General features: G+C 40.6%; 1 protein-coding gene across 2 annotated transcripts in view; it reads left to right on the forward strand.

Annotated features, from left to right (window-relative positions):
• Positions 1–6,069: 6,069 nt before the first annotated feature.
• Positions 6,070–25,664, forward strand: part of SULF1 (sulfatase 1) — a 173,801-nt gene continuing 154,206 nt past the window's right edge. For both annotated transcript variants that reach the window (XM_032315780.1, XM_032315782.1), the window contains exon 1: positions 6,070–6,416. The gene's annotated coding sequence lies outside the window, so the exon portion shown is untranslated. The remainder of the gene's footprint in view (positions 6,417–25,664) is intronic.

Here is a 25,664-nt window from a genome sequence, read left to right on the forward strand (position 1 = left end):
AACTACTTAATCTCCTCAGACAAGCTGAGCGCTGCTGTTCAAGAGGCTGCACTTGTCAATTCTAGCAAGACAAGCAACCCACTAGCGTTAGAAATAGAGTGGAGGATCTATTATGTAAACACGCTGGGCTAAGTTCTAGAAAGAAAGGATGCAAAGATGAGTATGACACTTTTTGTCCCCAAAGAGTTGGTGATTTTAAAATGGATTAAGCTTAGGGGCCTGAAAGAAGGAAACACTCCCATGGGTTTTTGTGGGTGGTGGTTTGGTAACCACATTCTTTAACAAAATTACTTTTGAGCTATGTATCCCTGTTTCTATTGTCTTCTGTGACTCCTGTTTTGCCCGTTCTTTTTTTTCTTCTTTTAACTTATTTAAGACTTAGCTTTACATTTTAAATTTTCAGGTAGATGCCAGGAAAACAGTGAACTCTACTTTCCCAATAAATCTTCATTAATTTCCCAGGCATTAGGCAAATAACAGAGACACATTCCTCCCCTGTGTCCCAAATGTTGGATGGCTCTAATAAGGAAAATTTTCAGTTCAGGGTCTGGTGTCCATTTCTTTCAAAACTAATATAACATTAATCTCACTGAGATAGTCTTTTTTTTTTAAATTTATTTGACACAGAGAGAGAGAGATCACAGGTAGGCAGAGAGACAGACACAGAGAGAGGGGGAAACAGGCTCCCCGCTGAGCAGAGAGCTCAATCGAGCAGAGAGCTCGATCCCAGGACCCTGAGATCATGATCTGAGCTGAAGGCAGAGGCTTAACCCACTGAGCCAGCCAGGGCCGTCCTCACTGAGATATTCTTAAACTTCTGATCCTATATATTGAATTAAGAAAGGGAGATGATGTGTCCCCTGGATCTAGCTGACTTTTTACAATAAAGCATGGCCACAAGGAAAATCTTATTATCCAATAATTATTAAGTAAAGCTGTGTTGCATTTATGATTACATTTGCCTGACAATGCCAAGCCACTCTGGTGGCTTACAGAAGAAATACTGCATGACCAAAGGTATTTTGTGCATCTGAATTACAGCAACTTCCCAAATTATATAATGTAACACTAATAAAACATAATTACTCCGGTTTAAGAGAATCTTTGCAGTTCTTAACGTTGTTCCTAATAAAAGTGCATGTTGCCATTGAGAGAAAAATTTTCAAGCTAATAGATTGAATCCTGGAGTTCATTCCCCATTCCAGTGATGACTTAGACATTAGCCTGATCCTCCCTGAGCTTCACTATTCCCATCTCTTTTAAAATAAGAGGATTAGGTTTTGTCTATTATTCCTCCCCAAAGCAAAATTCTGTGGTTTCTCTGAACACAAGTGATGCTCATCCCTGCTTCTAGTTTTCTACCTTCTTTCACACTATTTACCTTAACTGGGGAATGTATATATTACAAATAAAAGATGATTATTTGACTTATTAGGTTTAGGACACACTCCATCTTAAATATCCTCAACCCTTACTTCCAGACTTTTTTATTGCTGAAATTCTCATTTTCCTCTCACTTGATATCCATACTTCTTAATATTCTGCTTCCTGAACTTATTTATCTGTTCGAACGAGGATTAATACCCAAACCAAACACTGGTTTCTACAAATATAGATTTAAAATAGATTTTAGGAAAAAAAAATTTTTTTTGCATGCAATTTGCATTTTCTCTTCAATCCAGTACCTTTCGTTAAATTACCCCATTTGAGAGTCATTGTTTTGTCCTAAATGGTTTAGCACCTCATTTCACCCTCCCAAAATTATTTACAGTGTAGCTACAAACCCCCTTTCATCATACTTAGGCTTATGCTTCCTGGGGAGAACTTGGCTTCAGTGATCAAACCATGTGTCTGGTAGAAAAGCTACCACTGGTTCCAGTGTCACCTCCCATCTAACTGGACACTCATTGAAAATACAAGCTAGTCTGATGCTTGTTGCATCGCACGTGAGGTGACCTCATTGAACAAGCCATAAATTCTTCTCTCTTTCTGAGAATAGTTGAGCTCGATGTGAATCGAAACAGTAAAGTTTAGTTGAAGAAGAATAAGTAGACGTCTGAAGCTGGGTAGCTCTGAGTAATTTAGAAGTGCAAGATGTTCCAAATTACAAGATTTATTGTGCATCTATAGAGACTTTATATGATACGAACAGTAATGGGCTAATCCTTACACACATTGCTAGCATTGCGGGATTTCAGACGACATTTGTCATTTGCTTTAAAGGAACAAGCCTGAGGGAATGTTACCACCAAAAGAAAGGGGCTTCACAGATAATCCATATCCCATCAGATTACACTGATGATCAGAACTTTTTGCTTTTAACACTAGGGTTATGGAGGGCCTAAGAAGCCAACCTCAGAAACCATATTAAGCATAAAACATGTCACCAGCATTGGGGAATCTTATGCCTTCGGTCATCATTCATCCACCAAAACAGGTGCTGGAGAGAAGGTGATCTCAGAGGTAACCTGAAATGGAGAAATCTAATGATACCATTTTGACTTACCCTTACAAAGATTACACATGGCGGTTGCAGAAGATGAGCTTCTTGGCTGGCTTAGAAGGGATTGTTTGCCTCACAATAACACTGAATTCTAGTTGAGTTACGTCCCAAGAAGTAAAATGAGCACACATGAGGAGAGCTTATGGCTTTATGAGTTCTCACAATTTCAAGCATTTGCTGAAGGCCCTGCCCTCCCCCACTCTCTTATCAGATTCTCCCGGGGACTTCAGGGGCATCGTCTATCCCAGCCCAGTGGTGCGGAGCAACCGGGGGCAGCCAGGATGCTGCGGTCCCGGTGACCTCTCTTCCAACCAAGTTATTGAAGGAGCCAGCCCCCTCGTTTTCACTGATCACTTATTTACTGTGCTTATGTGGGGATTCTTGGCCAGCTGGCGGCACAAGGAGGGGCGGGGTAGGGGAGGGCGGGGGAGAACCACGATGTTTTAAGTGTGTTAAATCTTCATATTAGCCCCCTGGCTTGGTAAACCTTTATGTTGGTTTTGTTTTCTTTTTTTCAAGCATGACAAACAAGTGGTTTTTCTTTTTCACTTTAATGATTCTTTAAACAAAAAAGGGTAGTTTAGGGCTTTCTCTGAGGCTGATAGGTGTTTCTGTTTAATGAGGTTTTTATTATACTGTATTGGCTTCCCTGAAAAGAAATTACAAGCAGCAAACAGCTGATAATAGAACAAGACTGGAAGAAACAATAACCAAGAGGGGGGGAAATTAGTGTGGCGGTAGGTGCACACGTTGTAGCTCGGGGACCAAATGCCCCTCCCACTCTCCCTTGGCCACCATTGCCCGGGTAATAAAGGATGTGGGCGCTCATGTGCCGGTCCTGTGTGCCCGAGAGATAGGGGCATAGATCTAGACCCAGCTAAACTGCCCTCTGTGGAGGAAGAAGGGTGGTGAGCTCAGTCTAGACAAAGATGAGTGTGGCTCAGAGTGCGGGTTTACAAGGGCTGGCCGGTTACCATGGAAACTAATTGGAGCTAATAAGTAAAGGGACATTTTAACTGTGGGAACAGAATAGGAGGGGTTCTTTTTCAATATCACCGTTACCTACAATTAATCTTTCGTTTTAGCAGTGTCCTTACTTAATTCTTAACGATGGAGCCATTCCCTCCGCGCTCGACCTCACCCTGAGCCACATGACGTTCAAATGCCGAATGTCATCTTTCAGAATGTGCCGTGTTTTAGGTTTAGATCTCTCAAGACAGAATCAATTTCACTTTTTTTTTTTCCTAAAAAATAAACTGTTTGCAGATGGCAAGGAGAAAGGAGGAGAAGTAATGGAAAATTCTTAACTTCTAAACGGACACTCTGCTGAGCAGCGAAACCGTGGCTACAGGGAGAGGGGAAGCTGGGACCTTACCCTGCAGCACCAGCTTGAGGTTTTTGTTTGAGTTGATTTTCCTTAACAAAAGCATTTCAGAACATCAGCAACAACAAAAAAGAGAAATGTGTCACTGTGGATTCATTTTACAATACTTTTGAAAGGTAATGTTTGCGGACACCGCACAGAGCAAAAATGAAGTTCGTGGCAAATGAGGAGGATCTATTGCTCAACTTACATATATATTTTAAATTTTAACACAAGTTTTAAGCAGTATAAATAGCTGAAGTTATCAATAAAAGGGAAATGGTAACTGGGATTTAATGAAAAGATTTACAATCAAGAATAGAATAAAAATGTTTGTGTTAAAAAGTACTTTCAACAATAATGTGTGTCAGAGCCAGGATCACTTGGGAAAAGTCTTATGGAAGGTATGTTACAAGCACAGGGTTGATAAAACACAATTCAACACCTTTATAGTTTCTGAGGTTTTACTTTTGTAACTCAATTTACAGTTTAAGAGAATGCAAACCACCTTAATAATGTCTCGAGGGCCTTCAAAATCTATGCAGTTGAGGTAATCCAGATTTTCAGACATGAGTCTGGTTGGATTGACAAAAAAAAAATAATAATAATGAAAAAAATTGCCTCACAATAATTGGCACTATTAAAATTTTTATGGTGCCCGAGGGAAGTTTCAGCCCTGTCGTGCCACTTGCCATTGTTGAAGCTTTTTGTGTTGATTATGTATCTGGATTTAGCTGATTAGGAGTAATGGTTTAGTACATAGAGTATATATTGTGAAACACACACCTCATAATCACTTCTGGGAAGAAATTAAGCAAATGAATCAGAACTCCAACCTCTAATTCTTTTTTTCCCCCCTTATCTTCCCTGCAGCCCAGTTGTAGGGGGAAAAAAAAATCACTGTCTGAAAATTATAGTTCTTAATTCTGTACTTCAAAAAATTGCACCAGGAGTAATTTTCAAGTATCTTAATATAATAACACATAAAAATGCCTTAGAAAACAAGCTGGTCAAGTCAATTTTGCTACTTATTGAAATAATTCTCTTTGTGATACTGGTGCTCCAAACGTGAGCTATTGATTCGCAGTCTAGATTTTAACACTTTGAGCAAATTTTAAGTTTTCTTGGTTTTTATGCCTGCACTCCCCATCCCAGTTCAAAGAAATTCAGAAGATGTAGTATTTAAAATGTTGGCTCAGCACAGACACTGTCAGGGAGTTGATAATATTTCAAATTTCTGTTTTCCTTTTCAGATTATCGAAATTCCTTTAGATGTCTGATGGCATTTTTGAAGTGGTGAGATTTGTAGCAATTAATTTTTTTCCAGGTATCTCCTTAAAGCATTGTAACAAGTATAGCCATTTTCTGGTTCAGACTGCTATCAACGTAATTAATTCTGTAAAAACAGTTCAGAGAACTAAAAAAAAAAAAAAAAAAAAAGGAAGGAAAGAAAGAAATGCACGTAAGGAGGTATCAAAATGACCAAAAATTGAAAACATTTCAAAGCAAAATTGTTAATGAGCTGTTTGAGCTATATGGACATTATAAGTGCAATTAACTAGAAGCCAATAAAAATAATCAATGACAGAGTGCAGCCCTCTGGTACCCAGGGCTTTTACAAAGAGATGTCTGTGAAAGCAGCAAGTGATTAAAAAAGCCACCTTTATCTATGGGAGTGTGTGCTATTTTACATGAGTAGAAACTAAAATGATTTTCATTGACCATTTCTGAAGTTCAGCCTGTGGCCAAGAGCGAAAAGCTGTATGTGGGAATAGACAAGTTTCTGCTCTTAGCGGTGCCCCCCCCGCCCCCCCCCCGCCCCGTCCCTGGAATGTTGGAGGCAGCCATGATCTAATCAAAGGAAGGTAGGAGTTTAGATCTCAAACTGTAGATGTCACATTTCAGTGCAAACTACTCCTACATTAACACGTTATCAGTATGTCAGGATGAATCTTTTATCTCCTGGGGGGGGTGGTGGTGTATGTGTATGTCGGTGTGGGGGGAGCGGAGGTGCCTCGCTGGGAAGATTGCCCTCACCAGGTTGGCAGGGAAAGATTTTTGGTGTTTCCGTGCATCTTTCAGAGGGTCCCAGTGGTCCCCGGGGAGCACAAGGAGTTGTGAAAAGTAACGCACAACTGGCCACCAGAATAATTCATTCCCTCCACCTTCTGTTTAGCACCTCCCACTCCTCCTCTCTTTGGAGCCGTCCTTTCTCTCTGAAATCTCAGGTTACTTGACTGGGAGTTCTCAGACCTCCAGTTTCAGTCCTGCCCTCAGCCTCCGGTCGGTGAGAGACACCCAGCCCCAGCAATTGGATTGGGCAGCCGGTCTTGACACACCACTGTGCTGAGTGCTTGAGGACGTGTTGCACCAGATGGTTGGGGTTAGTGTGTGTCATCACATTCGAGTGGGGATTAGGAGCCGGAAGGCTGCCTTGCTGGAGCTGTGTGGTCTTCTCCAAGGGAGAGTTGCGGGCAAGGAAACTACTTTGCTTTTGGGAGAAGAGGAGGAATTCATTTTCTGCAGCCACAAGAAAGGCAGTTTTTTCAGGTAAAGTAAAAGACATTGAATGCTTCTCTCTCTCTCTCCCTTTCTCTCTCTCTCTCTCTCTTAACATAGTTTTGAATGGAATGCTAGCACAGCACACTTGTCAAAGCCCGTTGTGGCTACCCTATCAATGCTGCTATTGTACGGCGGACAGATAACAGTGAGCATAGCTTGGTGCTTGGCTGTCTTTATAGAACTAACACTACTCCTGCCTTGCTCTTGAAGGTGTAGCTAAGAAAATGTCTTTTGGAGCGGTGTTTGTACGCTTGAATAGCCTCGTTGCCTCCCCCAGACAGGAGCTGTAAATTGTTCCGGGAAGGACGGATCGGCCAAGAGAGCATTTATTTCAGCCTTCCAAATTAAAATGCACTTTCAAACTGTTGCATTTTACCGCTCCGTTTGTAAAGATCCTTTCGGGAGTCTATTTCTGAGTTTGCTGGCAGAGACGGAGATGCTTTCTTAATCGATTTTTAAAAGGTATATTGTGTCTGATTTATGACGGACTCAAGGGTTTCTAGCAAAATTTGGAGGTTGGAAACTCCTGAGGAGAAGAGGCTGCCCTCTGAGCAGCTGAGAGAGTGGCTTTAAAGTAAAAATGCTTAGAGCTAGAGGAAAAGCAGAAAAGGAGGAAGTAGGAAAATGCCCTTTAACGGAGTTTAGCCTCCTACAGCTGCAGGGGAGCAGATGGAGTAATTCATTTGCAGATCTGTTTGTGAAAGTTTTACAAGTCATTGAAAACTAAAGTAGCATCTCTGTAATGGATCGTTCAAGTCCCTACATTTATGGGTTTTAAACAGGCTATCTGAAGTGTTAATTAAATGGAAATAGATTTTCTGGCTGGGTTATAAACAAACATTTAAAAGAAAAGGTTTTAATTATAAATTAGTCATTGGAAATTAATGGTCATCTGGCCCCTGAGCAACATAAAATGAGTTTTCATCACATATGTGAGTAGCTGGTAAGATAACCCATCTGCTAAAAGCACCCACCCAAATTAAATCGACCTGAAATGTACCAATGGGACATACATACTACATTTAACGCGTGATGTGAAGAAGGCCTCCCAAACCGATGCCTTGTTTTTACAGGGATCAAAAAAGTAAAATCTTCACTTTTCCAAATTTTGGTGGAGCTAGGTGAGTCAATGAATCCCTTCTTTTGCCCCCCTGACAGACTTGCCCTCCTACGCCCACGTTCACATACCCGTGGTGCTCAAGATTTCTTACTCCTACTGGACTCTCACATTTGGTAGAGAAACCCAACACTGTCCTTACCCTTTGCAGGTGAGAAATTTGATGAATAAAACTGTATAGCAGCTATTCTGAAATAGGAGCTGTTTAATAGGCTGAACAACAGGATTTATGGCTAGAGCTTTGTGATTTTTCTGTTCAACGGCATAAAGATGCCTGTAAAATTATGTTTCCACTTGTAGTATATCATTTTTTTTCTTGCTTCCTGCCAGTTGATATTTTTTTCATCTTGTCTTTAAAAAGTTACGATTGAAACAATATTTCAGCATGGTGTTCAGTTGTGATTCAATTCACGGTGTTCTCTGGTTCTGGTCCTGAAGCCCTCAATGAGAAAGTCTCCTCATAAATAAGCAGGCAGTTATTATGACCAAGTATTATCCGATTCCCAATATTACATAACCGAAATAGGACTAAGTTCATAAACTGAAGTCTTCTGGAATTCCAGTCATTCCATTATGGCTCTACAATGGAACCGGGGCTTAAAAAACAGAAAGACAGAAAGGCAAACTCGTATCTCATATCTCGGGTGCCCTTAGGATTAGGACTCCAAGCACATCAGGTAACAGGTATGGGGCTGACCACCCACGGCACGTTTCACTAGCACAGAAGTATTTTCTAAGAAAGTAAACTTTCTCCTCGCACGACAGAGGTGTGGTGTGGGCAGCTAACAAAGGCAAGTTCCGTTTAGCCGTGGGAGCCCCGCAGCAGATGTCATTCTTGTTCCAGACTGACCACCAACCAGGCTCCTTGCCCAGGATTTTGACAATCTGGGAGCATTCCGCACCCCCCACCCCCGCAAAAGTCCATTGCATGCAGGATCAGGTAGGATGGAGACAAAACAGGAAGAGTTGAGAAATAATAAATTCACACCTTGAGAAGGCAGAGGGGGTGTGTGTTATATCCCCCCCACCCCCTGCCAGGCTCAAGTAATGTGAAGTTAACTTAGCACAACTAAAAGGCTCTGCTTAAAAGACAGTGCCCACAGGGCAATCCTGGTTGCTTGTCAAAATCGAAATCTACGGTTCCAGATGGTAAACATTCAGAGACATATTTATGGTGACTTCTACATACCTCCGTTTGACATTTGGTTTCTTCCTGACAGCACTTGCGCTGGTAACACACATGAAGTTCCCATCAGTATCACGACAGCTGGAAAAGTGTTTGAGCACCAAGGTTGGCCCTCCCAGGGAAGGGAAAAATAACCGGGAGCGCAGATCTCCATGTGCACTGTGGATGGGTCCTGCTATCTAGGCGTGCAGTGAGCTAGCTCAGAGGCTAACAGTCTGAAAAGCTCCATCCAGTTAAGTTGCAAAATCCACTTTTAGGGCGGAGGGGAAAACAAAAATATAGGAATTCAAATACTCACTGACCTCCTGCTAGCTTATGAGTGGGAATCTTCATCAAATAATTAAAAGGGCTCTTCTCTCTTTCCTTCTAAGGAAATTTATGTGATTTCAGGCAGATTGTTGTGGTCCTTTCCACTGTGATAGTCAATAGTAGAGACAAGTGTCAAGGGTGACACTTTGCATTTCCTTTCCTGACTGTATATTCATGTGGGAATGCACTGGGGTTTGGGGGTCTTTTGTATTTTAGATTTAAAATGGTTTACTCTTGACAAATCCATAAAGCAAGGTTTGTGATATTCAGTACTGAGCTTTTGCCAATCGTTGCCCTGTGGATGAGGCCAACCAGTGGGTCAAGTCAGGACATCTGGTTCTTTTTTCCCCCTGTACAATATTTTTGTGTAGAGAGTGTAGAGTACATTTCAGGAGATTAAAAAGTTTAAGGCGCTGACTTTAAATAGATCATTATTTTTATCATCATTATTGACTTTGAGGGAAAAGAAGCTCATGTATGAAATTAATTCTATGGCCATATGGTAAATTTACCTTTCCTTTAGGTTAGGTCCTTGGGCAGGAGTGGGGGAGGCATTTGAAAGAAGATATTTTTGGGAAAAGTTTGTCCTGAAATATGTTTCCTATTTATTTTCAATTCTATCTCAGTATGCTGAGAAGGAGGGGAATTAGCCTGTTAGCTTTTTTCCCCCCTCCTCTCTCTAATATCCCCCTCACCCCCAGAACTAATCTGTCGTCAAATTCTTTGAGTCCTTCCTTTAGAACATCTCTCCCATCTGGCCGGCAGCCACCGCTCCAGAATGATCGTGCCGCACGCGGGCCATTACAACAGCCTCCTTGCAGGTCCATTTCCCTCTTGTGTCCCTCCCTGCAGACTGAGCTTCCTAGAAGTCTGCTTCAGTCAAAGCATTTCTGAGCTGAGAAGTCCTACTACATGGGCCCCCGTTACCCACAGAATGCACTTCACATGACATGCGGGCCATCCGTTATTTGGTCCTAACTTTCCGACCATGTCTTCCACTAAGTCAATGCAGCAGCCCAAGTTTCCTGTTCCCTGTAGCCCAGGTGGCCTGTTGGGCTCCTAACCCCTCCTGGTCTCTTCTCTTAACCCAACCACTCTAGTTTTCTAGTTTGTCTTCAAATGAGAATCTGTCCTCATGGGCATCCTTCCTTCAGGTTCGACGTTTGAAATCCTGAGTGTGAAACATTCATCACCTCTCTAAACTCATCCTTCTCACGCTTAAGTCCCATCTCCTCCAAGAAGCCTCCCCTGACTACATCTCACAGTGATGTTTTCCTTCCCTCGAACCTGACCATTAGTGATCCATGGGTTGCACTCAGCATATTGACCTTCTTCTTATCTTGTTTTCTACTTTGCCATCTTATCCCCTGACTCATCAGGTAGGGTGAAGTCTCCTAAGACAGGAACTGGTTTGGTCCACTTCCGTTTCCCATGGGAGATACTAATAAATGTATGTTGACTAGGTCACAGGGACTTTCAAACGTGCAAGGCACTTTTCTCTCTGGTTACCCCCACTTTAGAGCTATTTGCCAGCTCTAATAACTATCTCCACCCATGAGAGAAAAGAAAAAAAGATAACACCTGATTGGTTGTATTTTGCAGTAGGTTAGAAAAAGTTCCATTTAAACAGAATGTGGAATTACTGCCCCAAATTAAGTTTGAGTATTATAATGGCAGATCTCCATCTATTTCAGCTTTATGTAACTATCACAGAAATTAAGTCTACTAGCTGCGCCTTATAGTATAAAATCTCAACCATGATTTTGGAAGCAAGAGAGTACAGTCTTTGCATTTAGACAGCCTTGTGCTCTAATCCAGGGACCACCTCTCAGTAGCTGAGTGGCCTTGGACAGGTGACTTACCGTTCAGCCCCCTGACAGAGACAGAGACACTTCCTTGAGGACGTTGTGAAGAAAACACATAAAGAAAGCTAGTGCTTGATGCATGTGCAATAAATGGGAGAGAAAGAAGGTTGGTAGGTACAGATAGAGACCCAGGATGCATGACTGTGTTCATCTCAGTTATGTAAGTCATCAATTTCATGTATTTATGGTGTGTCTTTCCTTTTCTGCCACCAAAGGCAGGGGGAAGGGGAAGGGAACTCAAGAGAGTGAGATTGGTGGATGTGGGGAGAGCTGCAGAGGGCAGGAAAAGGGAGGAAGAGGGAGGACCGAGGGAGAGGGAGATGGAGAGGGTGGCCGCTTTTGGCCTGAGGAGTTTGGAGCCACTGAGTTAATGGATCTGGGGGGACAATGGTGACAGTTGAATACACTTCGCAGGGAGGAGCAGAGTCCTGGGTCCTGCATCAAAGGAAAATAAAGAACAGGCACTGGGCTGCAGCGCTGGGGGGAAACAAAGGGTCGGAGCGGCGGACCCCAGCAGGGAGCTGAATTCAGGGAAGGGTCATGTGCTCCTCTTCCTTCCTTTGGGCCCACTATTTAGAAAGAAATAATAACTTGGCAAAACATTGTAGGAGTCAGGTCAAGCTTCCAGAAGTAATTGGTAAAGCAAGATACCATTTAGACAAAACACGGGGCTTGGACCTTTGCCGCCCTTCACCTCCAAACCAGGTTCCATGAAAAAGCTGAAAGCAATCAGCCTGAGCTCTGTTCGGTTCCCAAACTCTGCACCCACCATTACATAGCGAACCTTCTCCCTGTGCCCTTGCCCCAGAAGGGCAGCTGACTGAGAAATTAGCTCACGTAGCACTGTAGGCCGCCTCACAAACGTGTCTGTGGACGCTGGTCATTCAACTGCAGTTTTCAAGCTCTTGGGACAGATCAAAGGATATTCTTTCCAGTCCTGATCATCTGGTCTGCACCTGCCCCAGGCCAGGGAGAGGGAAAAAACTGGAACTCCTCTAAGATAAAGGGCAAGGCAGTATTTCTGGAGATCCCTCCCTCTCCCGGCAAACACAGTCTAGAGAACCTTCATTAACAGTTACGGTACCTCACCCCCCCTCAGTGGCAGCCACCAACTTGCACTCTCTTTATCCTCAAAATATGTGATTCTTGTCCTACTCCACAATCATCTGCTAAACCTTGTTAATTAAAAATAAATAAATAAAATGTGGGTCTCTACTTCACCTTCCAAGGGTAAAACTTTTCCTTATACTCTGATTTTCTTTTTAACCGCACAGCTACAAATCTGTGAGACACTTCTACATTTTTTGAAAATGTGAATCCAAGGGACTCTGACATGCTACCATTTACCTAGCGGGGGAGATGGATATTAAAATGCTATGCTGAATAAATGAACAGGCACACCATGTTTCTGGATTTAAAAAAAAAAAAAAAACTCATTGTAAAAGGTAAAGTGTCCCCAAATTAATCTCCACATTTTGTGTAATGCTAATGACATTTTCACACAAGGTGAGATAGGACTGGTGGTGGGAGCAGAATTGGGGAACTGGCAAGGGCCCAGGGCACTCTTGCTTGGATGTAAAATGAGGATTCTAAAGTTCATCTGGGTAGTAAACTCAGGAACAAGCCACGACATTTTTGTAAGAAAAGAGGGCCATAGTAAGACAGGGACTTGTTTTATCACACATCCCAGTATGTTATAAAACTGCAATAATTGAATTTTTCTGTTCTTAAGCCATTTGCTCTGACGTAGATTTTTATTGACCTTCACGTATTTCTGTTTCTGTTGTGTTCTCCTCAGTTTTTATTCATTTGTTTATTTGGGGTTTGGGGGGGGGGTTGTTTGTTTTGCTGGCCTTGTCCAGGTCTTCAGTTCAGCCACAAATTGTTCTTCCTAGATACTAGTTCTGCTGCCACAACTAATGGAAACCTGGCACTAGTATGACTTTGCATTAGTTTTCCCATCTGCCTATAGAGCTAATACTCTATGAACCTTTTCACTTCATAAAAACCCTAAAGTCAGTTTGTCTCAAGAACTGAGGAGAATCCTGTGGAATCCATTCACTTGAAGAAAGAAGCCCAAAACATACCAGCCTAAGAGTTCTCCCACTTTTCTGAGCAATAATAGAACGCTCCTAATGAACCAAATAGAAATCTGAGTTGCGGAGAGCTTTGTCTGTTGTCCAATTTTGTGTTGTGTTGTTACGGCTCAGGCATGTTGTGGAAACACCTGCTATATTAATTTAAAAGAAAACTGAAAGTCAGACTCTTATAAGATATTAGCAATGCCCAAGTCGTGGTGAGAAAAGATTAACTGCATGCCGAGTGTGCATTTATTAAATTAATTTAGAAGTGTGCACCTGTGGATATTATCTTCAAACGCCTATCACTAATATGGCTTAGCACCCAAGTCACCTTTCTATAATACAACATGTCCTCTGAATAGACTTCCTGCCAGTTTAAAGCCTCCCCCTTACCCTTCACCTGCCCATAATCAATCTTCCCCTGAATAGAAGCTTCGAGTAAACAGATGTGCTTGGCATTGCATCCAGATATCCTCGAAACTTCAACTTTCAGCTTGCATGTATAAGAAGTGCATTCCGGCAAAGAGGCCCCTGCAAGGCTTGTGCTTCTTTTTCCCTCTTGAGAGCTTCATGCTGCTAAGAAAAAGAAAACTGTTCTGAATGTAACCGATGAATAAAAGCACAAGTGATGTAATATTTGTTATTTGAGACACCTGGAGGCTTCACATGTGTTGTCACCATCGTTTTCCTATAGGATATCTATATTTAGTAAAAGAGATATGGGGGATATACTCAATACTGAAGAGTTTAAATGACTTTTTAGCAGTCGAGCTGATGCCCTAAGCAATAGCCATTATGTGCCTTCTATATAGAATTGGAGCCAAATGGAACAAGCTTAAGAAAGCTCCATCGATTGGTTAATCCATTTATTCCATATGTATTTGAGAGCTTCCTGCATATTTCTATCCCAGTGTGGAGAGGAATACAAAATTATACACGACACTATCCATGCCCTGAAGGAATAGCTAGCTTAGCTGCGAGAAGACAGACACACAGACAATTGTTTAGTAGTATGCAAAGAAGGTGGTGGCTAAATATCAATTATTTGTCCTAAATAAATATAAAGGACATCCACAGAGCCCCCTATTGGGAGAACGGGAACCTGGGCTGGCCAAGACTTGGTCATCTCCATCTTTACAAACTTTGTGCAGACAATTTATTTACCCTCTTTCACTCAGCTTCCTTCTCTATAAAATGGAGATATGGTTACCAAAAAGAGTTGTTATAAAGGTTAAATGGCATAGTAAAAGTAAGGTGCTTAACACAGGACCTAGACCACAGTAAGCGCTCCCACAGCTGTATCTTTTTCCAAGGTGGCAGAAAGCTCCACTAGAGTGAGGACTTGTACTTAAGCCAGGCTTGTCAATTTCACATTAAGACACAGCACTTTTGAATCAGCACATTTGCATACATGCACTTTGGAAGTGAAGGCAGGCATTAGGCAAAGACGAGAAGGAAGAAAGGAAGGGAGAAAAGAGGAGCAATAGAAGAAAAGACGAGCTAGGAAGGAGGAGAAAGAGTGTGGTCCGCTGATGCCTCTACTCTGCACCCTTTTCTGTCTTAAGCATGTCATGTGAGAGCTACATTAGGCTAGATTCTAGAGTGTTCTGACACAACAAGTAGACAGGTTACACTTTAGAGTTAAACAGATGCTTTAAGCAGTTTAAGCAGTAGGTTTTTCAAAAATGGAAGGAGATTGAGAGAGAGAGAGAGAGAGAGAGAGGAGAGAACAAGACAATTGGAATGGTACCAAAAGTTCAAAAAAAGTAAGATTGCCCAGTCCCAAGGACAATGTTGAGAATGAGAAAAGGATAAGTGTTAAGAAGTGTTATAAAGAAATAAATAACAGTATCAACAACTTGATCGTTGATCAAATAGAGGACAAAAGAAAGACAAGTGACAAAAATGACGCTGATGTATCAGACCCAGTGAACAGGGATGCTGATACCGCCTAAGGAAAATGGGGTGCTGGAAGTAGCATTTCATTTTGTAGCATCAAAAATTTCCAACGTGAAAATGGTCATTATGGACAAATGTTTATCTGGTATCTGTAAATTAGTAAGTATGCCTGGGATAACTTTATAATACAAATATGGCAAATATATGTGTGTATCGAAATCCTCAATAATATAAACATGAAATCGAATTTTCTGATCATCGATGATACATAAGATAGAATGCATAATTATCAATATTTAAATTACTTATTTATGTAAGAGGGAGAGAGACTCTGAGCATGAGAAGGGGGAGCAGCAGAGGGAGAAGCAGGCTCCCCACTGAGCAGGGATCCCGATTCGGGACTTACTCTCCAGGACCCTGAGATTATGACCTGAGCTGAACTCAGACACTTAACTGAATGAGCCACCCAGGATCCCCTTAACTGTTTTCTTGTTTAATGACATTTTCCCTAGATAAAAAAGATCTCTCAGATTAAGAAAATGGCTGGCTGAATAACTATGTTAGTGTTTTTAAACTCTGGGGGAAATAATGAATTTCCAACTCAGCATAATAAATTACCTCTGCAGAATACCTATAGTTCTCTTCTTTTCACCAAGAAAATGCTGGTAGAGAGGGACATATCATTTAAAGAGTCTCACAGCAAAACAAAATGAAATATTTAAGTTGCTTCTGTTCATAAAACTTCAGATCCTACCTTAGAAGAGTTGAGTTGGACATCGTTTTTGCAGAATGTATGAATGATTTGTTTTACAAATGATATAGACACTCCCTTCTGTATTCACTCTAAAGAGAAATCATTCTTAATTTTAAGGTTTGGGAAAGGTTTCCCCACACACACCCCCACTTTTCTTTCTATCCCCTCTCACTTTGCCCTTTTATTTTCTTTGTTTCAGCCACATTTCATGTTAAGATCCTCTTCAAAATAGGAGAGTCATGCTTTAGTCACTTCCTTATATGGTATCAATGAATAGTTTTCAGGATTAGGTATAATTTTATTACAAGCAGATTGTATTTGCCATTTCAAAACCTGGCCCTCGATGCTAGGGGCAGCACGACTGAAAGGATGCACTACTGAGTCAGCAAGATTTGGAATTAAAATGTAGTCTTATTACTAGAAATTGGTGGGAATAGCATTGACCTGTGGAGACCTGACAGCATTCTGATTCCTCAAAAGAGACTTGGGTGCTATTCAAGTTTTTAATGAAGACTTTGGCCTGTTTCATTTTACTCAACTGAGTTTTCTGAACCATGTTCCCTGGTTCCTATGGGAGAGATGCCAGCCAAAGGAACAGCACCTGTAATCCATTTCTTGTTCAGGGCTGCCATGCATGATGGTCTAATTGGCATGAACAGGTTTATATTTGAAAGCTATTAATAGCTAATGGCTTAATTGGTACTCCATGAGACATCCAGTTTAATGAACCAAGGGGAAAAGATGTAATACACAAGTGCTGCAGTTAGATCAATAAACATCGTCTGCAGCAAACACAAAAGTTGGGCTTTGCTTCCAAGCTTAAGACCAGGTCAGATCTCTTCACCTCGCACCCCCCTTAGATCAAGGGGCTAACATGCTTTGCATGGAGATTGGGGTATGGAACATGAGCTGATATTCTTAAATTTCTTAATTTCAGACCATCTAAATTCTGATTAATTCAGGATTCTACTCTTCCATGTTCAACTTCTGGACCTGCCTCAGTGGGACAAAGATGTCTTGAGTAGAAGTGTGGTCATTAGGGAAAAAGAAACAAAACAAAAACAAAGATTAAGAGGTGAGGAAGATGAAAGAATATTAATGTAGTCAAAATGTGTTCTGTTAGAGTCTTTTTTGACACCAAGATAAAGACAAAAAAAAAAAAAACCAAAAAACAAAAACCCAGAAAGAAAATACGCTATCATTTGATATTTAGCAATTGTTATGTTCATTAGCCATTTTGCTCCAAAAATAATTATCCATTGTTGATCTACCCCTCTGATCAACCATTATAGTAGTCTCAGAAGTGGAATTGGAAGTGTTCCTACAGTCGCTTCTGCCACTGTCATATGCCCTATGGGAGCTTAGAATATCCCATGGACTGCCTCACTGGCTTCAGGTAAATCATTTCATGGTGGGCAAGTAATAAGTTTAAATGTTACTAGCAATAAAATAAAATTCGCCAGGGGCGCCTGGGTGGCTCAGTGGGTTAAGCCGCTGCCTTCGGCTCAAGTCATGATCTCAGGGTCCTGGGATCGAGTCCCGCATCGGGCTCTCTGCTTGGCAGGGAGCCTGCTTCCCTCTCTCTCTCTGCCTGCCTCTCCATCTACTTGTGATTTCTCTCTGTCAAATAAATAAATAAAATCTTTTAAAAAAATAAATAAATAAATAAAATAAAATTCGCCAAATGATGCAGTAGTATCACAGTTAGTGGGGGTATAGTGCGCCACCCACCACCTCTTTGCCTTCATTTTGCTCCCACACCCCACCTCACAATCCCCTACTCCCCCCGCAACTGGATTACATTAGTCTTTACTGGCAAATTCTGCCCTTCCCTTAAGACAAGACTGAATAAAGAAAACTTTCTCCTTGAAACTAAAAGGCACGGTGGTGGGGGAAAGAGGAAGGACTTGAATCCAGTTTTGCATCACCTCATACTAAATTGAACTCTGTTCTTTAAATCTTTTTCCTATTCCCACTCACCTTACACACCACTGTTAAGCTGACCTTCCTTTAGCTCTCTTTCCCCATTGTCCTGCTATTACCCTAAAACAGTCATCTCTCCATTTTCTACAGCATCCAGTCTAAAAAAACTTCAGCATTAAGGGACCTGCATAATCTTCTCCACTATGAACCACCCCACTTTATGTCTACGCTTTCTGCTCTTCACTAAACCTGGTGCAGCAGCCCTACAATCCACCCCCACTTATTTCTACTACTAAGCATTTGCTCGTACTGTTTTCTGGGTGGGGGCCATCCTCCCAACATGCTTCTGAGTGTCCAAATTTCACCCCCATTTCCTCCATGGAACTTTCTTTTCTGAACTATTCCAGTAATATTCCTTCTCTTAAGGGCTCACCATTAAAATCTTGTCATATAATTGTTGCTCTTAATTAGGTACGATTTTGCATTAATTATTATTCTTCATATATTTTTAAGGACAATTGGGGTAGAAAATAGCATTTTGGTTATTGAGAAATTTTAGCAAACTAATCAGCTACAAACCCACAGCTATACCAGGCAATTCTTTGGATAATGTGGAAGGCACTACCTTATGTGCTGGTTTTCTGGTTTAATTTTTTTTTTTTCCATCTTCTGTCCACATCACTTTCCAGGGCTGCATTTTGAGCCAGCTGGATTCCATCCAGAAACAGATTCAAATAGACAATAGGCCAACTAGAATTCCCATCTTCCCTGATTAGATGTGAAATATACAAGCTGGGTGTCATTCACATGCCGGCCACTCAGAATTCTATGTTATCAATTAATTTCTATCAAGAGCTGAACCGAAAAGTTTGTGACAATTGTGTTTCCAAGGACCTGTAAAATTATGGCTAGACAAGAATTCCAGAGATAGTGACAGATATATAGACTTGTGCCATCTGAAAGAATGTATGCACTACCCGCTGCATGACATAAAATAAAATGTCCTATAAACTCCATAGTGAATCATCCTCCCCCGCCTTTTTATTTTGTAGTAGGATTTAACTAAAAATTTTTTGGCTAGGACTTGAATTCTCAGTTGTAGGACAATAAGCCAGTCAGATGACAGGCTTTAAATTACTCAAAAGAAAAAGGAAGTTAACATACATTCTGTCAAAGCTACTGGATATTTTTTTAAGGGTTTTGTTTTATTTTATTTTGACAGAGAGAGATTGATCACAAGTAGGCAGAGAGGCAGGCAGAGGGGGAGGAGGGAGCAGGCTCCCTGCCAAGCAGAGAGCCTGATGCAGAGTCTCGATCCCAGGACCCTGAGATCATGACCTGAACCCAAGGCAGAGGCTTAACCCACTGAGCCACCCAGGCATCCCTGGATATTTTTTCTTGTAGCTGTTAAAAATACTTTAGAATAGGAATAGATTTTCCAGGAAGGATATATAAATTACTATAGAAACATGGAATGGGAGAGGTATACCTTAGAGATCATCGAAGTAAAGTCTGAGAAACTGAGACCTAGAGACTATTCAGAGACCCACCTAAAATCACAAAACTCATTCTTACCAGAGAAACTTCTACAGGCTAGGCTTCACCAAGAAATGCAAGTCAGTGAAATTCTACCAGGACCAAAGGGAGTTCATGTGTCCATTGTACATTAAGACCTAACAGAATGTGAAGGTAGGAGTCCATCTCTGTTTGTGACCATGGACCGTCTAGCTGAGTGCCGGGATGAATAATCAGGTACTGTAGAGAATCCTTGAGACAGGAACAAATACCGGAAAAGGCATTTGTTGTTCAGGTATACTCCTTGCAGAAAATCCATTCTCACATAAATACCCAGGCACTGTTGCTACAGATGAAAGTTATGTAGCTTAATATAGAGAACCTTCTTTGTGGAGGCATCTTCTAACCTAAGTGGAAAGGATCCTATCGAGATGATGATGACAATAGTATTCATTATTCCTTCAAAACATTGGAGGAAAAGGTTACTTGAACTAAATCATTGGAATTTGCAATATTTGGGTAAGCACCACAGAAAACTGAATCTGAGAGAGGACAAGCCCGACTCCAAAGAGGTAGAGTGTGTAATAATCAGCATCAGAATTCATGTCTTCTAACTCCTATTTCATTGCTCTGTGTGATTCAAGAGATTCAAAATACATCACATTTTCTCAATATTAGGGAAAACTTGTTGCATTAGAACCATTGAGCTGTTCCTCAGAAACATCACCTCATTGAGAAATAAATATTTGAAATTCTTACTCAGGTACTGGAATTTTCCCAAGAGAAGTTTAAGAGCAATATTCTTCATAGCTTAATAAATTACATGAGTGTATATACCGTTATATATCTGTATAATTTATGTTTAAAACTGATTTATTTACAAGGGAAGTAAAATCAATCATTATTGGATTATAAATGTACTTCTTAGTCATTAATTTAAAATTTTTTCTTGTATTATAAAGAATAACAATTTAATAATTCAAAATAAAAGATTAATTTAGAATACTTAAGTGTGGTTTTGACTTTTTGAAAAACAGTTTTGTTTCTGAAACGTGCTTTAGATTTCCTTTTTTTGTTGTTGTTGTAAGTATCTAAAGGAACCCATTATGATTTTTAGGTCAGTGAAAGAAATATGTGTACGGAAAAGCAGTATTTTTACAAATATTTTTAAGTTATTGGTTATATTTCACTCCACTGGAGAATGTGATCTCAAATCTGGTTGGAATTATAAAGAAATCAAACTTACCAGTATTACAACTTCTGATGAAAGGGAGAATTCTGCTGAGACTGTAAAGATAATGTGGCAGAATAATTACCTGTTTGTCTCAGAGCTAAACCTTATGACAGCGAACGTCGAAAAGGGTTTCTGTGAAAATGGTTTCTTTGGTTCATGAGAATACTTAGTTCATACTATCTTCGATTAGGCCTGCACATTGAACACTTCTGTAACACAACACTTTCCTTTTTCCTATTTGTATTTCAAGCTGTTGTCTCTGATGAACATAAAGCAGGTCACATTCACTACTTAAAGGGAGGACCTGAAAAAGTAAAGCTGAGCTCTAACTAAACTCCTTACAGCGCTCTAGTTCTGCCTTCTCCAACATGCTCTCATAATCTCCACCAAGAAACACCAACCCAGAATGGCAAACGGTTAAAGTAAAAAAAAAAAAAAAGGCCGGGGGGCATAAAGATTCAAGTCCCTGCAGGACGAATATAACTCAATAGATCTGTCACCAAGTGTGAGAGCATCTTTGATGCTTCTCTAACTCACCACAGAGACTCTGAAGTTCACTCTCACCTCCAGCTAGTTGCAGACATATGCAATGCACTTTCTCAGTCTGTCCTCCACCACAACTTGTAAGTCCTCTGAAGTTCTATGTCACTGGATTTTTCCCAGTTTAGGAGATACACATCCTTTGGTTTTATATAGCAATTTATGCTTTCCACAGTGTTGTCCAACACTGAGCTGATCTTGACAACCAGGTGGAGCATATCACATGACTAAGCATGGGTGCTCCTTTTAAAGAATTAGAAACAGAGCAACGTGCTTAGGCAATATACACTGAGAAACACATTGTGGTATAAGACCATCATGTATGTAACTTACTTTCAAGTTCAAGGGAAAAAAATATATATATATGTAAATACATATATATTTCAGTGAGTGGGGGAGGAGAGAGCAAGTGAGCAACTGAGAAAGAAATTGAGGCAAATTGTTAACAACAGAGGAACCTGAGTAAATTATTCTTGCAACTTTTCTATGAGTAAGCTCAACTCCCCAAACCCCAGTGGGGTTTTTTGGTAGTTATTCTCAAGTACAGTCTTTTTTAGGGAGACACAGGGGGGTGAAATAATTCACATACACAAGTTGAGCTGATCAGAGGTGCCATGAAGAACTACAATCCAGGTCCTCTGCTTTTCCACACTTCCTCCAAACTTAATATTTATTTCTGTATACACTGAAAAGCAATTAACACCTCAAGTACTTATAAACCACAATCACATCTTTCTCCAATCAGTCACCAATAATCAGTACCCTCGCCCAGGAAAACTCCATATTTAACTGAAAATTATTTATTATATCACCCACCGCAAATCACTTTTACAATCCTACTTTATTTGATCCTCATGACTCCTTGAACGAGGTAGGTAACACAGGCAGAATGGGACCCATTTTACAGATTAAGAAACAGGTTACCAAGGGGGTGTATCATTATTATTCATAGCCACTAAGTGGCAGTCATATTCTATACATAGATAATCAAGTCCTAAAATTCCAGAACCAGTACTCTTTCCAATACCTCCTCCTGATGTTCCAATGCCTTTTTATACACTGAATAGTTATATCTAAATCTTCTTGAGCTCATCTTGTATTTAGCAATAGAAAAAAAGAACATTCTTGTAAAGAACAAAATGACTGAGAAAGATGCCTATGCTTTATTTACTGATATTACATTTAATGACAGTTCAGATTTATTAAGTACCTACCTGCCATGTACAAGTAAGTGCTTTATATACATCATCTAATTTAAATTTTTTCAACAGTTCTATGAACTGGAGTCCCCATCATGCAAATAAGGAAACAGGATCTGAGAGCTTGACTCATGTGACGGATGTGGTTGACCTACAGGGACCAACTCAGCACCTGGACATTTCCACACACCTTATCATTCATCAAATCATCCTTATTCCACATTTCTATTTTTTTTCTTTAAGCTCGGTTGATAGTTTAACCAATTCCTGTATCATATGTCCAGTAATTTTTAAATTCTGTGAGTGATAGCATTTTTTCCAAGAACACAATTTGTATGGAAAAGCATATGGATGAAAAAGCAGGACCACATTTTACATCAACAGTGGCCCCTCACACTTGTAGCATTCAATAAATGTTTGCTAGGTGAACTAATGATGTTCAGAGTTCTCTAAAAAGCTTTTGAGATATCATGATCTAAATACTTAAACACAAAACCTAAAAATTAAATAGGTTCAAGTCACCAAACCTCAGGTCTATAGCAAAACACATATTTTCAAAGCCAGAATGAAGAGATAATTTTAAAATATTTTCACATTTAAAAAAAAAAAAAAACTTTTCCTTGGAAGGCTGAACTGCTCTGTAATTAATTGGACAGATATGGCTTTAGTCTGGTCTGGATAGCCTCTTAAATGATCCCGTCTTGTCTATATGACAAAAAGAGATGCTCAGTCTTACTGCTAATTGGACTTTGTGATTTTTCTCTTTGCTCTGAATAATTGGGATAAAAAGTGAACACAGCTGACATTCTAAGGTACCCTCACATGGGGCTGCAGTGTGGCTCAGTAAGTTAAGCGTCTGCCTTCGGCTCAGGTCATGATCCCAGGGTCCTGTGGCAGAGCCCCGCATTGGTTCCCAGCTCAGCAGGGGTCTGCTTCCCCCTCTCCTCCTGATGCTCCCCTTGCTTGTGTTCTCTCTCTCCCTCTTTCTCTCTCTCTCTCTCATATAAGTAAATAAAAATAAAATAAATCAGGTGCCCTCACTGGCACACTGAGCAATGATGTAGGAAGAGACCAGTCAGGAAAGAGCTGAGGTCAGGATAAGTGGTAGGATATACAATATATACATTTTTCCCTCTCTTCTTCCAAACCACAGTTTCAGCCCTCCTTTTTGTGGTTTCTTCCCACTCCAAAGCTTTCAATAATACTCATCTGTATACATTTTTCCTCAAATAAGAATGGTTAGGTGAGCTGAGAAGTGATACCACATTCACTTTCTTCCTTCCTCCATTAGTAATATGACCCCCATCCTGGCCCCTTCATACGGGCACAGCACACAACCTTAAGTGCACAACTTAACCTTTCTGCAATGTAAGGAAATTTCAGGCTAAAAACTGCATTCATAGAAGTCAGTCACATATCAGGTCTCAGGTTACTCAGCTTGGCACTGGTTTAAAGCATAAAGCAGTTCCTTTTAGAAAAGGCCCATTATCACTCCCTTTGCTGTCCATCATCCTTGCCTCAGGCTCTGGCTCTTAGCCTCTCATTCTTCTTACTAATGCACCTGCCAGCCCCAGACCAGGGTACTTGCAGATTCTGCAGAAGGAGGCTTTTTCCATTCTTGGTCCCTTCCAGAGGGCATGTCCTGCTGTTGGCTGTGTCCAGGTCTGTGTCCCACATAGCTCCTGCTTTCTCTTCACCCTCTCAGCCCAATCTGCTCTCCTGTGCTTTGCCCCAGCTACTCTCTCTGTGGCATATATGTCTTTGTATGTGCAGTTTATTCCTCCCCTGACCACAAAAACACTGGAGGGGACAATCTGAATTTGGCACATACTGAATTCCCTGGATGTTCATGTTTCCTACGTCTCTTTAACCCATTGTTTTCTAGCAAAAGCTTTGTTGGGTTTTTTTAACACAAACCCCAACACCCTGAGTTTACCTGATCCCCTGAAAAGCTGTGCCCCAGGCTGAAGTCACAACAGTGACACTCATGTTACTGCTAGTGATTATTAATTACTGCCTTTTTAAAGAGATCTCTATTGCTTTCCTTTATATAATTGAATATTCATATTTAAACACAGAAACTGGCGATTCACAGACCTGTACCCCTGGGGCTAATAATACATTATATATTAATAAAAAATAAAAAATTTTAAAAAATAAACACAAAAGCCTGGGCAGCTGTTGATAGGATCACCCCTTGGCTAATGCTTACTGAAAAAAGGAATGTATTTTTTACTTAGCTAGCGCAAATAATACCAAACTCATGCTAAGGACATGAACTCCCTAAAAGACTCTCAGAAAAGGGAGGAGAAACCGAGGGATACTGAGTACTTAGTTCCTGCTGTTCACATTAAAGCTTTATTAGTCATTCTAGTTATAAGTAAAGAAACTAGATGAAAACACTACACACCTGTAGAGCTAGGAATTGGACCCAAGTCAGTTTGTCTCCCCAGATCAATGCTGTCTCTCCCAAAGAAAGTTCTATATAAATGCTAAACAGTAAAACCCCATCACTAATTATGTGAAAGCAGTTTACATTTTCCTGCAATTTACACCTTTTTTTTTTTTTCCCAGACGAATTAAATCTCCAACACTGGTAAAGTGCTTCTTCCCACAATTTACTAGGTTTTTTGGTAAAAAGCTAAACGAAGTTTGGCTGTGAAGCTGGTGAGGAAGAGAAGACTGAGCTTCCAATAAAAACTTGTTAACTGGTGTGCAACACTGTACCCATTAAGGGTGGAAACTTCTTACAGAATACAGACTGGTCTGTACATTGTTTGTTAAGGGCCGGCCTGAGTGCTCATCTCTCAGACCTGTCTGGTGGGCTTAAGCCCAAGCCAGCCTCGAGAGGGCGGGAAAAAACCCCTACCTCCCCCCCCGCCCCCCCCCGAAAATACTACTGGTGATTTCGAATCTAGGACGTCGCAATGCCCGTGCAGCTCCATGTTTTCTGTAAGGCATTAACGCTGTTCCAAATAAGCAAGACATATACATACTTACTTAATGTGTTTTCCTTTGATTTACATGCCCTTGCTTCTTAAATCATTTCCAGAAATCCTTAGGAAATGTGAAATAAATGTGTTATCTTTTCCTCCAACGGAATGTCAGATCACTTCTTGAAAGATCCTTTCCAAACGCTTTAGTTTAAACCAATTTTAACAAACTTGAATATATACACCATAATTAGGAAGCCAATTTATTCAGTTAATTTGCATCAGTCTAAATAATTTTTCCTGACAGATGACTTCCGTTCTAAGTACCAAGTACTTTTTAATCCTAGTCAGGTTATTGCTAAGGATAAATGATTTCACATTTCTCATAAAGATGCCGGTCATTAAGAATATTAACGCAAATTCCTTCCCCTTGAATAGAAATGAGCTGTTATGTTAGCCATGTTGCTGCGTCAGCTTTTCTATTGTCGAATACAACAAATGATGAGAAAATCAATTTACTCTTTAGAATTAGTCAAGTGAGGAATCCTTTGAAGTGGGGGTGCAGAGTTTTGCCTGGGTTCTATAATCACATAAAAGCGGGTACTGTATATACGTTGGTAAAATATTGTGAAATTTAATGAGGACTATTTGCTGCCATCGACCTTCCAGACAGATCTATCT

The sequence above is a fragment of the Mustela erminea genome, chromosome 16 (genome assembly GCF_009829155.1).
Source record: "Mustela erminea isolate mMusErm1 chromosome 16, mMusErm1.Pri, whole genome shotgun sequence".
In the NCBI taxonomy this organism is placed as follows: Eukaryota; Metazoa; Chordata; class Mammalia; order Carnivora; family Mustelidae; genus Mustela; species Mustela erminea.